The following is a 16,465-nucleotide window of genomic DNA, read 5'->3' on the forward strand; positions in this document are numbered from 1 at the left end:
CTTCAAACTTAAAATATATTAATTTAAACACTATATTAAAATGTTCCTTTTTATTGGAAAGCAAAGAGTGGACTATGACATGCTTTTGATCACAAACTAGAGCTGATAGGGGGAAACTGATGCCATTTTTGGAATCAGCAGGTCAAATATACACAGTCAAAGGTCTAACATTTGAAGCACCAAAATATGTGTTGGCCAGTGTAAACAAGACATGAATTCAGTTTAGAGGCTCTTACACATTTTGGAGTCTTCATATAAACATCAAGAGCATCTGTGAGACTGTGGACATCATCCCATGGGGGAGGGAATACCGTGGTGTTATGTTCCATTTCATTAGAAAGCAAATCATATCATTTCTCAGATCCCATTGCTTGTTCTTTCTTGCCTTTTCTCCGAAAATCATCTGTTTTCAGATTTATTACACAAGTGAGTGCAGTTCTTGCTGACAAAGTTTTTTAAAACTTGGAAAAAAAACCTTTGGGGGTACTTGATTTTCCTCTCCAGTCCCACTACTCCTGAGTAGAACTGAGGCACTGGTTTTAAGATGGACACCAATTTGGGGTTACTAGACTTTCCCTTCAATCCTGAGACAGAAGATTGTTCTTAGGCCAGACTTCCCTTCTCTGGATCCCTTTCCTTTCTCCCAAACTCATTACTCTCAATCATGATGGTCCAAAACGTTAAAATGCTAGCCGTAACACAATTTCTAAAGCCAAGATTACTATGAAGGAGAAATGACAGGAAAAACAAAGTGGTGATGTTTTGAAATTTCAGTATGTCCATGCTTGGTAGGAGAATGCCCAAAGGGAATATCCATTACTCCATGTCACAGAAATGATTCAACATGGAAAAATAAAATGACAGATATCGCCTCATGTGTGGGGTTTTTTTGCTATTTTCTCCAGTTTTATAGCAATCTCTTAGCTCAGAAGACAATTTCTGCCCATCTTCTCCCCCCCCCCACCTTTTCTTAAAAATTTGAATACACTTCCCTGATAAAGCATGATGGACACAGATGGAAGTTTCCTTGCATCATGTGAAGGGCTGTGTTGAACTTCGTGTTTAGAAATTTGGGGAGGGGGGTTGCATGAGATAACGTCCATGGTGCATCTGCATGTGCCATGTGTCGTATGTCTACTCCATCAGACATTGATAAATCCATCATTTTTTCCATTTAATTCGACTAGCAGTGGTCAAAGTAATATTACATGAATCCTTACAGCTCACAATAAGGCAGAAGATGTAAAATAATCAACCTCACACTCAATTTAATCAGACAATTCATTCTAGAAATCTCATGTAAACACTGTTTTGCTCACTAATGACCTGTACTATATTTCCTGATATAGGCTGCTCCAACTCACAACAATGAAGGTCTTTCTTTCACTTGTAACTCAATATCCTATGGGAAAATTGCATGTGGCTGTGTTTTCAACAAAATAAAGAATTATGCTATTTCATTTTCTTTCTGGTAAGGTAAATGTAGGGCTGGGAAGAAGACAATTAAACCACATTATTTCCCTTCATTTGCTCACCAATTGTATGCTCTGGTTCTCCCTTTAAGCCGCTGCTGAATATTTTCCCCACTGTTCCATTTCACCAGAGTACCAGCATGAAGCTTTCTTTACTCAGCTAGATCCCCAGGGATTTAGCAGTTTCTCCTGCTCTTTGTCATGTCTTTGTTGTAGATCAAGCTTTTGAAACACAAGCCATAACAAATGGTGTGAAAGTATAACTTAAATGGTTGGTTTCCACCTGCCTCCTCTGTGTATAAGGTCCACTAACTGAGTTGCAATAGCAGAATAAATCTTCCAATACTGGTTGGGTTGAAATAGTGTGACTTGAGTAAAAGTGACATGTTTCTATACAGAAAAGAATGCAAAGACATGCATTTTGGGTACCTGGAGAATAATAATAATAATAATAATAATAATAATAATAATAATAATAATAATAGTGCGGTTTTCTGACATTGTATAATTCTGCTGCTTCTGTGGCTGTTCATTTGTATTTTGATTCTGTATCCCACTTATCGATGGATGTCCAGAATCGGCAGCATCCACCTGGATCATCTTAACAACATCCACCCAAACATCCAATTCACAATGGAAAAAGAAAAGGAACGAAAACTGCCATTTCTAGATGTTCTGGTCATCCGCAAACCCAATCAACAATTGGGCCACACAGTTTACAGAAAACCTACACACACAGATAGATACCTTCATAAAAACTCCAACCATCACCGAAGTCAAAAAAGGAGCACAATCAAAGCCCTGACAGACCGTGCACAAAGAATCTGCGAACCTCACCTCCTCCAAGGTGAACTAAACCACCTAAACTGGGCTCTACAGGCCAATGGATACTCCACCACAGACATCAGAAGAGCTGCAAGGCCAAGAACAAGCCATGAGAGTCAAGACAAAGATCCATCCAGAGGAAAGGTGTTCTTACCATACATCAAGGGAACCACTGACCGCATAGGCAAACTGATGAAGAAACACAACCTACAAACTATCTACAGACCCACAAAGAAAATCCAACAAATGCTATGGTCAGCGAAGGACAAGAGGGATCCTCTCTCTTCTGCAGGAGTCTACCGGATACCATACAGCTGTGGACAAGTATACATAGGGACCACCAAACGCAGCGCCCAAACAAGAGTAAAAGAACATGAAAGGCACTGCAGACTAATTCAACCAGAGAAATCAGCCATAGCAGAGCATTTGATGAACCAGCCTGGACACAGGATATTATTTGAGAACACAAAAATGCTGGACCATTCCAACAACTATCATGTCAGACTACACAGAGAAGCCATTGAAATCCACAAGCATGTGGACAACTTCAACAGAAAGGAAGAAACCATGAAAATGAACAAGATCTGGCTACCAGTATTAAAAAACTCCAAAATCAAAACAGTAGATGGGAACCAATATTTTGAGGGCTTGACTGAACAAAGGATGCCCTCAGGCAAGGGACAAAAACATTTCCAATGCTAATTAGGGTGATTAACTGAAACATTAATGCTGGCTCCCAGTGACAAAGGACTCTTGCCACACCTTGGACTCTACACAGATATATATTCTTTCCTTTCCTTACTTAGTTTATCCATACCTCACAACCTCTGAGGATGCCTGCCATAGATGTGGACGAAACGTCAGGAGAGAATACTTCTGGAACATGGCCACACAGCCCGAAAGACATACAACAACCCTGTGATCCCGGCCATGAAAGCCTTCGACAACACGTTCGACTTGTGATTTTGTGATACGAAATCCAGCATATCTATTTTGTTTGCTGTGTCATACAATATCGTTGTGTTAATAATAGTAATAATAATAATAATAATAATAATAATAATAATAATAATAATAATAATAATAATAATAATAAGCATATACACTGATGGTATCTACGTTTTCAGTAACTGCCTAAGAAAGCAATCTTGGCATTGTGGTGGATAACTCAGTGAAAATATTGGCCATTGTACAACTGCTGAAACAAAACAAACAAGTCCTATCAAGTTCATGCTGAACTTCATCGGAAAAGGAATTAAGGTATGTGTGTGCCAAAATGACAATGCTTTTCTACAAATCAATGGTGTGATCACATTTGGAACAATATTCACAACTGTTCACTTTATTAGAGAAAAAGGCTATTGCAGGACAAGTAGCTGGGTGCAAAAAATGCAATCAACCGGCTGAAGGGACTAAAGTAAGTTGCTTACTGTATATGGAAAGTTTGGTTTAGCCTAGAAAACAAGCAGGTTAAAAGAGACAAGATAGTTATTTATCAAGCTATGCTTTATGTGAGAAGAAAACAGAATAGAGAGACATTTTCCTTTTTTTCTCATAAATCTAGAGTACAATGTATTCAACCAATGGTGAAAGTGAGAGATTTCTAAGCAGATAAAAATGAAGTACTGTTTCCAAACTATCCCATAGTTTAATCGGAAAATGCACTATCACAGAAAGCAGCTATAGCCACCAACTTGAATTGGATGAATCTATGGATATGGATATCAGTGGTTAGTAGTCATGGTGGCTATTTGGATATAAATCTGCATCCGAAGAACAACAGAGCACAGATGTTTGAAGCCATGATCATAATCAGCACACCAAGGAGATTGGATTGGGGAGAGGGGAAATGATTTCCTCATTGCCTTTGTGCACTGGATATCTTCATTCCAGGAGCCAAGCAATATCCACTGCCATTTTTGTACCTAGTAGCCATTGTTAAGGGAAGCAAAGCAAGGGGGTAGGTGAGCAGCACTAAACCAGTTATGACATCATTCACCTGTGCAGCCACTAGGCAGTTACCAAGTCAGTTCAGAAGTGTGTAGTTCAGCTTCCACGTAGCTTCTGTGTTAACTTGGGGGCTACCAGTCATGCTACATGGAACAGTCCACTCTGAATCAGCACCACAGTATTGGCCCTGTCAAGATGCACCCTTGAACTCTGCAATACCCGGGTTAAAATGCCAATTTCATTAGGAAAATTCACTTGGGCAAGTCACACTCTTTTATCCTCCGAAGAAGGTAATGACAACTGTCCTATTAAAAAAATTCTCAAAGGAAATTTATGACCAGGATACTATAAATCAGACTCAACTTGAAGATATATAAAATAGCAGATCTTCATTTATGTGGTTTTTCACAAAAAGTGATAGTATGTGAGTGTATGTTTTCATAAATTGCATTTTCCCACACACACACACACAATATAAAAATAAAGCTTTTGTATAGACTATTACTTGATATAAAATAATAATCTTTTTAAAACACAATTAAAGAAAAACAGATGCATGGTTGTGTTTCCTATTTTTTCTTTTGGCTCAAGGAAGAAACTCTTATAGTAGTTGACTGTTTCATCATTTTAGTGGGGTGTCGTGACAATACTCACTGGGAATAAATAGTGATTTCACGCTGTCTCTATCCCCTCTGACATAATTTTATTTTGTCCATGAATGACCTCCTGAGCCATAACCAGTGAGCCTCAAGACAGCTGATATATAGCACAAGCACAATTTCCTTGCTCACTATAATTTGGTAGCCTTCATGGCAAGTCTCAGGAATAATCCTTTAACTTTCTTCATGTCTCTGGGTTTTCATTACTAGCCCTACACCACACTGGTATGGTATTGTAAATGAATGCTCTGACCAATGCAACGATCACCACAACTAGGTTTTCCAGATGTCAGGGCCTGATTGTTGTCCACTGGGCCTCAGTGTGAATGGAAGAATGTCAGGGGGAGGGAGTTGTTTCTTGAAAATTATTTATTTCTCATTTTGTCTGTTTGCCTTGTGCTTCTGCTATAAATTCTCATGTGGACTTCAGAGCCTGGGATGATCATGACCTCTCAACCCTGTCTGCAAATTGTAGGAAAAGTAGGTTTACCTTAGATAAAGGATTACAGTGCTGACTGAAAATATGCTACTTTTTGCTAGGGTGAAAAAAACCCAATGCATTATCTTTAAGAGACTAACAAATATATAAAAGTGATTGGCATTAAAGCTTAACTGAGACTTTTAGTAGATTGTATTTGTTGCTGTTGTTATTTTTTTTTCTTTAAATCTTTATGTGGTAAACTGGGAAAATAATATTTTATTTTATTTATTTTTGTGATTTAATATGTATAAATTTAGTTTAGGTGTCTGACTAACTTATAGCCACTAACACAATGTTGGACCAGAGCCAAACAGATTTGAGGGGTAGACCTGCTCAGCCATGGAATTAATAGGTAGTCTTTGACAAATATTTTATTTTTACCTTTACCTTTCAATCTATGCACCCATATAACCATCTCAATGATCTATCTTATAAAAGTATTGCAAGAAAGATGAAGATCATTAATCACAACACGTATTAAAAACATAAAGAATAACATCCATGAAAAATTGAGGATCATAAAACATGTAAAATTTATGCTGGTTTTTGCACATTTACCCCAGCGTAGAACAGTGAAGGTGGGGTTAAATCAATTTGTTGGTATCCAGGAATGGTCAGAAAGCATTTCACTGTAACTATGGGGTGAGGGGGCATTGTCTGTGTAGTATATATATATATATATATATATATATATATATATATATCAGAAGCGAACTGAGGGTACAATTGTAATGGATTTGAAAACACAAACAAAGTTTAAAAAACTTGGCATTATACTAAATGCCCTTTGACCAGTAGCTGCCCACTTGGAGTATCTCTGCTGTTGCTATAAGAATGTCCTCAATTGTGCATGTGGCAGGGCTCAGGCTGCATTGCAATAGGTGGTCTATGGTTTACTCTTCTATATGGCTGTGTGGAAAGACCCATGCACTTTCATCTTCCTCTTTGATATACGTTGGAGCTGGTATCGGTTGCTACCTCAGGTTTTGTGGGATTTTTAAGATCGATAGCCTGCTATTTGGCTATGTATTTTTCTGTGCTTTCAATTTTTTCCTTTAATTATATTTTATTTCACATTTAGCTAATTATTTTGCATTTAATTTGCTTTTTTTTGGTATCTTAGGATCTTTTCACAAAGCCATATAACCCAGAATATCAAGACAGAAAATCCAACAAAATTTTTGTTGTGATAATGTTATGGTCAGCCAAATTTTCCAATTCGGCAGTTCATTTCTGGTGTATCAATTTGGCTGTAGTTCATATAATCAACTATTTGACATCTCGTTCCAAGAGGGTCATGGTTTTAATTAGGGAATTCACACTACATTGTTTGTGATTTAACTTTCTTTTTACAGCCTGGCATGTTACAGGGCTGGATAATATTAATACTATATTTGTATTCTGCCCTATCTCCCTGAGGGGATTCAGGGCAGATTCCAGCATATGCAAACACAAAGGCAAACATCCAATGTCTAGAAATAATGAATCACAGATAAAGGTAAAGGCTTCCCCTCCGGCTCTGAGGGCTAATGCTTGTCTCTGGCTTTGGGGGTGGTGCTCATCTCAACTTCTAAGCCAAAGAGCTTGCATTGTCCGTAGACACCTCCTAGGTTATCTTAAAGGGGTTGTATCAGATGTGGACATCACTTTGTGCTTCACCTTTCACAGCAGCCCTGTTTCATGCTGCCTCATTGATAGCTTTTATTTGCTGCCCTGCGTATCAGTGAATTGGGCATGGGGTCCAGGGGGTAAGGTAAGGCCCTGCACTTCGATGATGTTTCCTTTACGGGTAATTCCCTTTTGATTAAAATCCAGTCATCAAAAACTGTCTAGAGGGGATGTGGTACCAAATTACAGATACAACTTTGTTCTAATACTGAATTATGTCCCGTTTATGCCATTTATCATTTTACATAGTTACAAAGTCATTACTCAGGTCTTCTGTTTTGTCATGCCAACTGGTCTTTATTGACTAAATATCAGTTTTGGGCTATGACATCCAAGGGATGGGAAATATAGGACTCAATGGACACTGATCTCTTATTTGTGGCAGGTATTGGGTGAAGCTATAATCTGGTGTTCACCTGTTGGCACTTGGGGTGTTGAATGGGAATTTTGAATCTTCTTTGAGGATCAAACGATCGAAAGGGGGATTAATCTCTTGTCCTTAGGGCTGTTTTTGAGGTCTTTGCCCTAGTTAGAAGACAAAACAACTTTGTAGGCTTTGATTAGCTTTTCAGTATGTGAGTTGGACCTTTGAACAACCATGTAAATCAGAGATTACTCTTAGGGGCTTTGGTAGCTCCCCAAATAGCTATTTGCTATCCTCAAGAAACTGCATAAAATAGGTAACTAGTTAATAAAAGTTGCCCTTAGTTCATCGATTACTGTTGTCTGGTCCCCTATTTACCTGATTTGTCGGCAATAAGGATTTGACATTCTAAATCTAAATTTATGTCAGATTGGTTCCATCATATAGATCTTTTTCACAACTTGCTTTCACATTTCCATATTGTAAGATGTTACTGAAAGAAATTAGTATTGGAAATTAGTAATGGGATTTGTGAAACAACTGTATGTAGTACAACATTTTAATAGCATTGAGTTCAGCACCCCAAAATGCATTAAAAACATATCAAAAAGGGTGTTTTTCTATTGCATGCCTGCATAATTAGAAATAATATTCATTGGCATAGCCCCAGGATGACTTATTAAACTAAGAACAACCACGGATAAAAAAGAATAGCCCCATTACTACTTTGTAGGCCTCCCTGCCTATCTCATTTCATCTGAACATTTCCTTTCTATTGATTTTTGTAATACTTACCAATGAAATACAGTTGACACAGTTGGTTTCATTGGAGAAGAAAGAAATAGAATCCATCTATTTGAAATGAATAAAAGCATTAATGAGTTACAACTGGATATTGTTCCAGGGAAGCAACAATGAGAAAGGACGTTATACCTGAATAATGTTGCAAATTTTTTCAGCAAGGGAAATAAACTCAGACACTGAACAACCATAATGAATATTATCATTTTCCTTAATGGGAAAACACGTTCTTTTCGTGAAGGTTTACAGGGGATGATGTGCAGAAAGTAAAAGCACACAAAAGAACAAAACGCTATATGACTTTAATTCATAGGTTTGGTAAGATACTTAATCAGAAGATTTAGCATAAACTATAGGCCTCAGAGAATAATGGTGCAAACTCATTACAAATTTTCAGATACTAATTGCCATAGCAATAAAAAAACCCATAACTATTTTGAAATTTGTATCCATGTCTAACTCAGGGCATTTCCACACAGCCATATAACCCAGTATATCAGGGCAGATAATCCACAATATCTGCTTTGAACTGGGTTATCTGAGTCCACACTCAGTCCACACTCAGATAAGGTGGGATTTTCTGCCTTGATATTCTGGGATATAGGGCTATGTGGAAGGGCCCTTAATGGGGTTGTTGTGTGTTTTCCGGGCTGTATGGCCATGTTCCAGAAGTATTCTCTCCTGACATTTTGGCCACATCTATGGCAGGCACCTCAGAGGTTGTGAGGATGCCTGCCATACATGTGGGTGAAACATCAGGAGAGAATACTTCTGGAACATGGCCATACAGCCCAGAAAACACACAGCAACCTTGTGATTCTGACCATGAAAGCTTTAGACAACACAGGGCCCTTAATGTTTGCAGCATGAGTAGTATCAAGTTTTATTGCAGGAATTTCCCATGGAATTTGACTTTCTTCAATCATAATGTGTCTTACTTTGAAACATACATAATTGAAGATAGGAATAGAAAGAATATTCTAAAAAAAATCCAAACAATGTTGAAAATGTGTTTCTCTTGCATTAGGAAAATCCTGCAAAGCATCCTGGACTGACAAGCATTTTTAGTTTGAGGCTTAAGGTAAAGGTAAAGGTTTTCCCCTGACAATAAGTCCAGTCGTGACCAACTCTGGGGGTTGGTGCTCATCTCCATTTCTTTTTTGAAAATTTTTTTATTGAATTTTATCTGGGTGATGCTGACATACAAAGTTTAAAAAACAACAGGAGAGGGTAACGCACTGTGCCACCAGGGGCCCCTAGTTTGAGACTTATTCTATGGGAAATTTGCATGTGGTTTTTTTTGTGAATAAAACAGCACAGATATATCATTTTAAATGCCAAAAAAGTTTTCCGCACAAAAAATGCTATTTTCTATGTGAAATAATCAGGTGTAAATTTTATGAAGAATAAATACTCATCTGCAGTGCTTTTTTAACACAGAAAATAGCATCTTTTATGCAGTTTGGAAAGAAATGTTTTTTCTAGACAGCATATGGTGTTTCCTGCACAATGGTATCCCAGTAATAATACATATCCACGTTTTGTACAAATTAAGTCCCAGTTGTAAACTTATCCTTGTATTGAGAAGAAATTTTCTGAAATTATTCAATTTTTGGAGGTGAAAATGGCAAAAATACAATCCTAATAGATAGCTAGTTCCCTCCTAGAGTATGGACAATATGTTTCTCTTGAGAATTCACACATATCTAGTTTTTATCACAAACTTTGGCAAAAAAGTTACAAAATAATTTTTGACTGAATATGTGTGTTTATGCAATTTATGCAGTTTTGAAACCTATTTCATTAAAGTTACAGAACTGTAGTCAGCATCTCAAATCCTGTTATTTTCCTGCATTTGATTTGTCTGCAAAAAAAAATCTTTTTGTATAGCAATCAATGTATTCTTTCCATTAAAATTGTTTTCCACTCTCTCTTTGTGGGTTAGTTTAAGTTTTGATAATCTGGAACTAATCCAAAAAATAGAATCATTTTTTCCTGTTTTGTTGAATTTGTTTTATTTATTTATGTAGAACAAGTTTACCCAAATCTTCAACTAAAAGTTTCCCTAGAGTGACTTCCAGAGATTAATAATGAATGTGACATCCCTATGCCCTCAGGGTCAGGGGAAAAATATTCAGAAGTAAGTGGAAAAAGCAAAATGGATGGCGTATAAGAATAAACAACTCAAAGCAGAGGAAGCAAGTAAATTTAGGGTTTACATCTTATGAACATTTTTAAAAAATTAAAGCTCACTTTAAAAATAATATGAGAATCTGTAGGTATCTCAACAGAACTAATACTCCCCCTCCTTGTTAAAGATGCAGTTCTTCACAAATTTCAGCCATAAAAGAAAACTCTAAGTATCACTAAGGCACCATTGAATGTCAGGTGCACCCCATTTTTGACGCTTTGATTTTAGGAAAAAAGAATTATCTTAGATCCATGTGTAAGCAAACCTTATCTACAGTTGTAAGCAAATAAATTGTGGCTTATTGATGTATTCCAAAAATGGTGTTTGCCTGGTGATTGTGGTTTGGCATACCTGAACACACAAACACATATTTGGTCATTCTCAAGTATGTTTAAATATTCTTTCCCTCACTAAGTTGTTTCTTGGCAAAGGTGAATTTTTGTTTTTCCTCTTTGATCCCTCTGCAGTTAACACAAAGCTGAAATCATATAGGCTCATTATTTAAGGTACGTTCCATTAAACCCACTGGGGTTTTGTTTTGAGTAAACCTTTATATGATTCTGCAGCATAATAGCATTTTACAATTTTGAAAAGGGAGGGGTAATTAATGGAAATGTTTAGAAAAAAAACCCCTAACACTAGGAAAGAGTACTTATTGGGAAAAGACAACCTTTGAAAGAACACACTTGGGCTAATTGCAGGTATTGATAATTCTGTCTACTTTTGATAAATTGGCAGGTGACAGCTAGACTACACACACAATAAAAAGTTGTAGTACTTGTGGTTTTGTAAGATATTGAAGGGCCAGAGGAAGAATTGGCTGCTAAGGATGCAGGGGTGATTATAAAATACAGTATATTCTTTCCCTGGCATAGAAAACTGGATTTTTTTTTGTATTGAAAGTTGTTTCAGTGCAGAAGCACTATTTCCTCTACATGAAAAAATGTTTTCCATGCCGAAAAGTGAGACTTTTGCCCAAAGTAAGTCTTTAATTAAAATTTATTTTCTACAAAAACATTTACATCAATTGTAGTTCTAGACAAAGAAAATATCTCACTGAGGAAACAGAGAGAGTCCGATACAGCTGCTTATTCTGGGTGGGCACTAGTCAAGACACACAACCAAAGAAATAAAGCAAACTAACAGTCAAACTTTCATATTATCCTTCAACTCAGAGGGACCCCAAATGAAGGCCCGTGGGCTGGATGCAGCACTCCAAGGGAATTTACCTATCCCTTGCCCTAAACTTTAGGCCCTAAGTCTGAAACAACTTGAAGGCACACAACAACAATGCTAATTTACTTGACTATCTCATCAGCTAAAAGTAGTCCCACACTTCTCATTGACATATTGGTGAATTTATGTTGGTTAAATTGTTATTCATTTTAAATATTTCAATTTTTTTGCACCAGAAATAAGATATGTGCAGTATGCATAGTAATTTGTTCATGCTTTTATTTTCAAACTATAACCCAGCCCTCTAACTGTCTGAGGTAGTGTGAACTGGGCCTCTCCTTAAAAGGTTTAAGGACTCCTGCATTTTATTTATTTGGTTTTATGTGAGAACAAAATAAGTGAAGTTTCACCATTGTTAAATGGCCATTTCAATAAAATTCTTTGCACTTTCTATACAGAGTACTGTACAGACACTACAATTCTCGTTTTTAGAGTAATTAAGACACTGATGCACTCCCATTAAAATACTACATTTCTTGAAGTTTCTCCTGAATGCATTAGACTCCACAGATTTCAAGTTGCAGAGTTCTGAGGCAATGGCCACATTTTTTAGTTAAGTCTTCCAGCCATTGAAAACATAATATGTCGAAATACAAGAGGAAAAAATAATACTTAAGAATCCTCCTTCCTCTTTCCCATACCAAGTTAGAGGAAGGGCACCTTTCAAGGGATGAGAGTGATGAATGTCCAACAACTTTATTGTCCAAGGTGTCCCAGTTTTTCCCATTTTCAAGGTGACTGGACACTGATTTATTTCTCTTCTTTTCCTTTAAAAGGTAACTGTAAGCATGACAAGGTGTGCCTGAGATCTTTACTGCTTCAGAAGTATATTTTGAGCTGGAGCTGGAAATGCTCCCGGGACAAACTGACACAATGTGATGATATAGCATCATCATGTACTTTCATTTCTTCCTTAGCTGACTTTTGGCCTTTTATTTCAAAGTCCACAAACTTTAAGCATTAGAACGCCCACACACATACATGTGCAGACATTAATTTTTTCTCTCTCTCTCCTAAACCTAACCCCACTGACTGCTCATACCATTAATTTTGATAAGTGTTGTCTCCATTCCAACCATCCCTATAAAACCTTTGAAACCTTGCTAGGACAGATGTATGGTTCCGTCTTTGGGCTTCTTTGATATTATTTACATGGAAAGTTGTTAACCCATTTTAGTTGTGTTCTAGTTAATACATCTCACAGTATGGTATTCTGAGATTTTTTTTAATTAAGGAGTTGCATAACATAACTGCAAATAGATATAGACTTAAGTATTACTGTGCACTGCAATGACTAAATATTGGGAAGACATTCAAAAACTAGACAGCAAAAACAAACAGTGATTATAGTACTGTGTAAAATTTGACATCTTTTCGTTTGCTCAATTTGAACATTGTTTCCAAAATTCCTATCCCATTTTATCATAAAATCTTTCACTTGTTCTCCTTCCATTTGAAAATGAATCAAGTTTATACAATTTGCCAATCACACATTCATCATCTGTTCACAACTGTATTTCAAACTCTGATTTATTTCAACTCAAACATTATGTTTATTCTTCTTAAATTGTTAATATAACTACAAGCATGAAAACCATTGAAAAGTTTAGCCCACTGTCAAGAGGTTTTTAAACAGAGGCTGGATGGACAACTATCAGTAGTGCCTTGATTGTGTATTCTTTCATAAAAGAGTGTAGATCTAGATAGCTCTTGTGGTATTTTCCCATTCTATAATTCTATTATTCTATTGGAAGGTTATAAGAGCAAACACAAGGAAAGTGTTGAAGGGGTGCAATTTTCTATAGCATTTTTTCATGTCAGAAGTTAATTGAGGGTACATTTATAATGTATTTAAAAACACAAAGTTTTAAAACTTGGCATTATGCTAAATGTCCTTTGACCAGAAACTGGCCACTTGGAGTGCCTCTGGTATCACTGTGAGAAGGTCCTTCACTGTGCATGTGGCAGGGCTCAGGCTGCATTGTAGTAAGTGGTCTGTGGTTTGCTCTTCCCCACACTCCACTTTGTAGCCCCATTTCTGAAGATTGGTTCTGCACCACGTAGTGCCAGAGCGCAGTCTGTTCAGCATCTTCCAAGTCATCCAGTCTTCTGTGTGCCCAGGAAGAGTCTCTCATCCAGTATCAGCCATGGGTTGAGGTTCCCTGTTTAAATTAATTTAACCTGAAAGGAACAAGATAAGGGAACAACTTGATATGGGTTCAGCTGAGACCTGCATAAGATACCTCCTTGGGTAAAACACCAGAGCCCCAAGGATTAGAGTGCTCCCTTGCAGGCACATAATAGTAAGTAAATCCAGGGCACTCTCACCCAAATAGCAGGACGTCATAAATGAGAGCAAAAATCCTCAAGTCAGCCTCAATGATAAACTCCTTTTCCACCCTCAATTACTAGGTCCTCTATAGACTGTAACAAAGCCCGAACCCTCACCAAAAGGGTGCTACCTAAGTCTCAAATCCCTCCTACAAAATGACAATCCATTCACAGACACCATCTTGAGCCAATCATTAAAGTTCCTTAGACTCATTATAAGGTTGAGAGAAAAAAAAATCCTATGTGGCCCTGAAGCCATCAGAATATTGATACTGCACTGAAATTGAGAAAGTGGACCTGAAGCAATGATCCAAATAACCATGCGAGGGGGATGTGAGATCTTAAATAATATGTGGCTCCACCCTCATCACATGCCACATTCTGATGTTTTGTGCCACACACACACACACACACACACACACACACACACACACACACACACACAGAGTCTCCTGATCCCTGACCATGGAGGACAATGAAAACTAACCTCCCACACAACAATCTTTGCCACACTTGTTTGTATACGAGTGTGAAGGGGTGGGTGTGTTGTTTTGTGATGTGTGTTGAAGAAAGCATTTAATTTTGTTGTATAAAGTACAATGACAATAAAGTTATTATATATGTTGTCGAATGTCAGGAGAGAATACTTCTAGAACATGGCCATACAGCCCGGAAAACATACAACAACCCCAAAGTTATTATATTCTATACATGTTATGAATGTATCTATGTTCATACAACTGAAACATTACATCAATACTAGATTGGTGACTTAATTATTCTTCCTGGTGGGAGTTCCTGATTGTCACATTCTACAAGTGGGGAAAATTGACTGAGAATATCATTTCCATCCCCAATCACAAAGGGGGGGGGGAATCAGAAAATATAATGTTTGTACAAGCTGTGGCGGTGGGGGGGGGGGATACCAAGGCGGCATTATTTTGTAGACAGTATTGTTTTTCTGTCATCCAGACTTAGGTCCCTGTTTCAGCAACAGTTGGACACAATAAACTCAATAATGTTAACTAAATCTTCAAGAGAATTTCATTTGTTGTCTCCCCCAAAGCTTTTAGATATTGAACTAGCATACTAAATTTGTCAAGAGAATCAGCCTAAGAAATAATGTAACAGGATTTAGTTTGGCTCTATCTAGGACACAGATGGAAAACTCCATAGTCACAGGTAATAATAATAATAATAGTTCATTTTTAATCTGCCCTCTCTCCCCGAAGAGACTCAGTAAATGAAGCAAATAACTTTCCATGTATTTCTTTGAATGAGACTTACAAAAAGGATCCTCGGTACCATTTCCCATTAATTTTTCCTGAAATTATACTTGTGGCAAAATGTTCACTATATGATATCACCAGAATTCTACAACAGTGATAATATATAATCAGATTTTATAAAAACTAAAGCAGTAATAGGTAAACACAATCGGTTTGCATGCCCAATATGATTGTATGAATCAAAATCAAGGTCATAATTAAGTTAATTGCTTGTTGAGCCAGATGAGAATATCAATATATTATGTAATATGTATTAAAGAAATAGAGATAAAAGCTTGTTGTAACAATGATAATTTTGTAAAAGAATCCCACATTCCGCAACAACTTTCACCCTCTTTGTTTTCTTCTCACAGTATACCAGACATCTGTAAATATGCAACTGACTAATAATTCATCTATTATCCCCAATTCTTTTTTTCTTTTTTCTTCCCTTGTCCCCTCATTTTCTACTTTCCTAGTATATGTTTTTTAAAAAAATATTTGGAAAAAACACAGTAAAGGGGCAGGCAAAGTTAGCAAGGAAAAACTAAGGGCCCTTCCATACAGCCCCAAACCCCCTGATGGATTTCATATTAACCTGAGGTGTCCAAACGACACCTCAGGTTGATCTGAATTAATCTAGGGTTCTTCCACACAATCATATAATCCAGAATATCAAGGCAGAAAATCTCACAATATCTACTTTGAACTGAGTTATCGGAGTCCACACTGCTATATATTTTAGTTCAAAGCAGATAATATGGGATTTTATTCAGCTGTGTAGAAGGGGCCCTAGAGTAAACCAGGACTTCCAGATTTATTCTGGATTTTAAAAAATCTGAAAACATCTGGACCCTACTACAAGGTCCAAATCTTTTCAGGTGCTGGTCCTGTAAAGATTGACTCTCGAGACCGGCTTCCACGATCCCGGGGGCCAATCCTCATTGCTATCGCAGTTCATAGCTATCGCATTGCTATCCTTCAGGATTCTAATAGCCTGAAGGAGTAGGATGGCACCCCCTCCCTTCCCAGCCCCACCTTTTCTATGTAAACCTACTGGAGTGCCCTGGCTGTGACTTCAGGTCCCTCAATAAGCTTACATGAGAAACGGGGGCAGGGGGGATGGCTAGATGCCTTCCCAGGTAAATCTCTGGTCAACCCAGGAGGGCATGTAGCCACTCCCTCCCAGGGAAAACCTGGGATTTGGGCCCACTGTGTG

The sequence above is a fragment of the Anolis carolinensis genome, chromosome 3, assembly GCF_035594765.1.
Source record: "Anolis carolinensis isolate JA03-04 chromosome 3, rAnoCar3.1.pri, whole genome shotgun sequence".
Taxonomy (NCBI): Eukaryota; Metazoa; Chordata; class Lepidosauria; order Squamata; family Dactyloidae; genus Anolis; species Anolis carolinensis.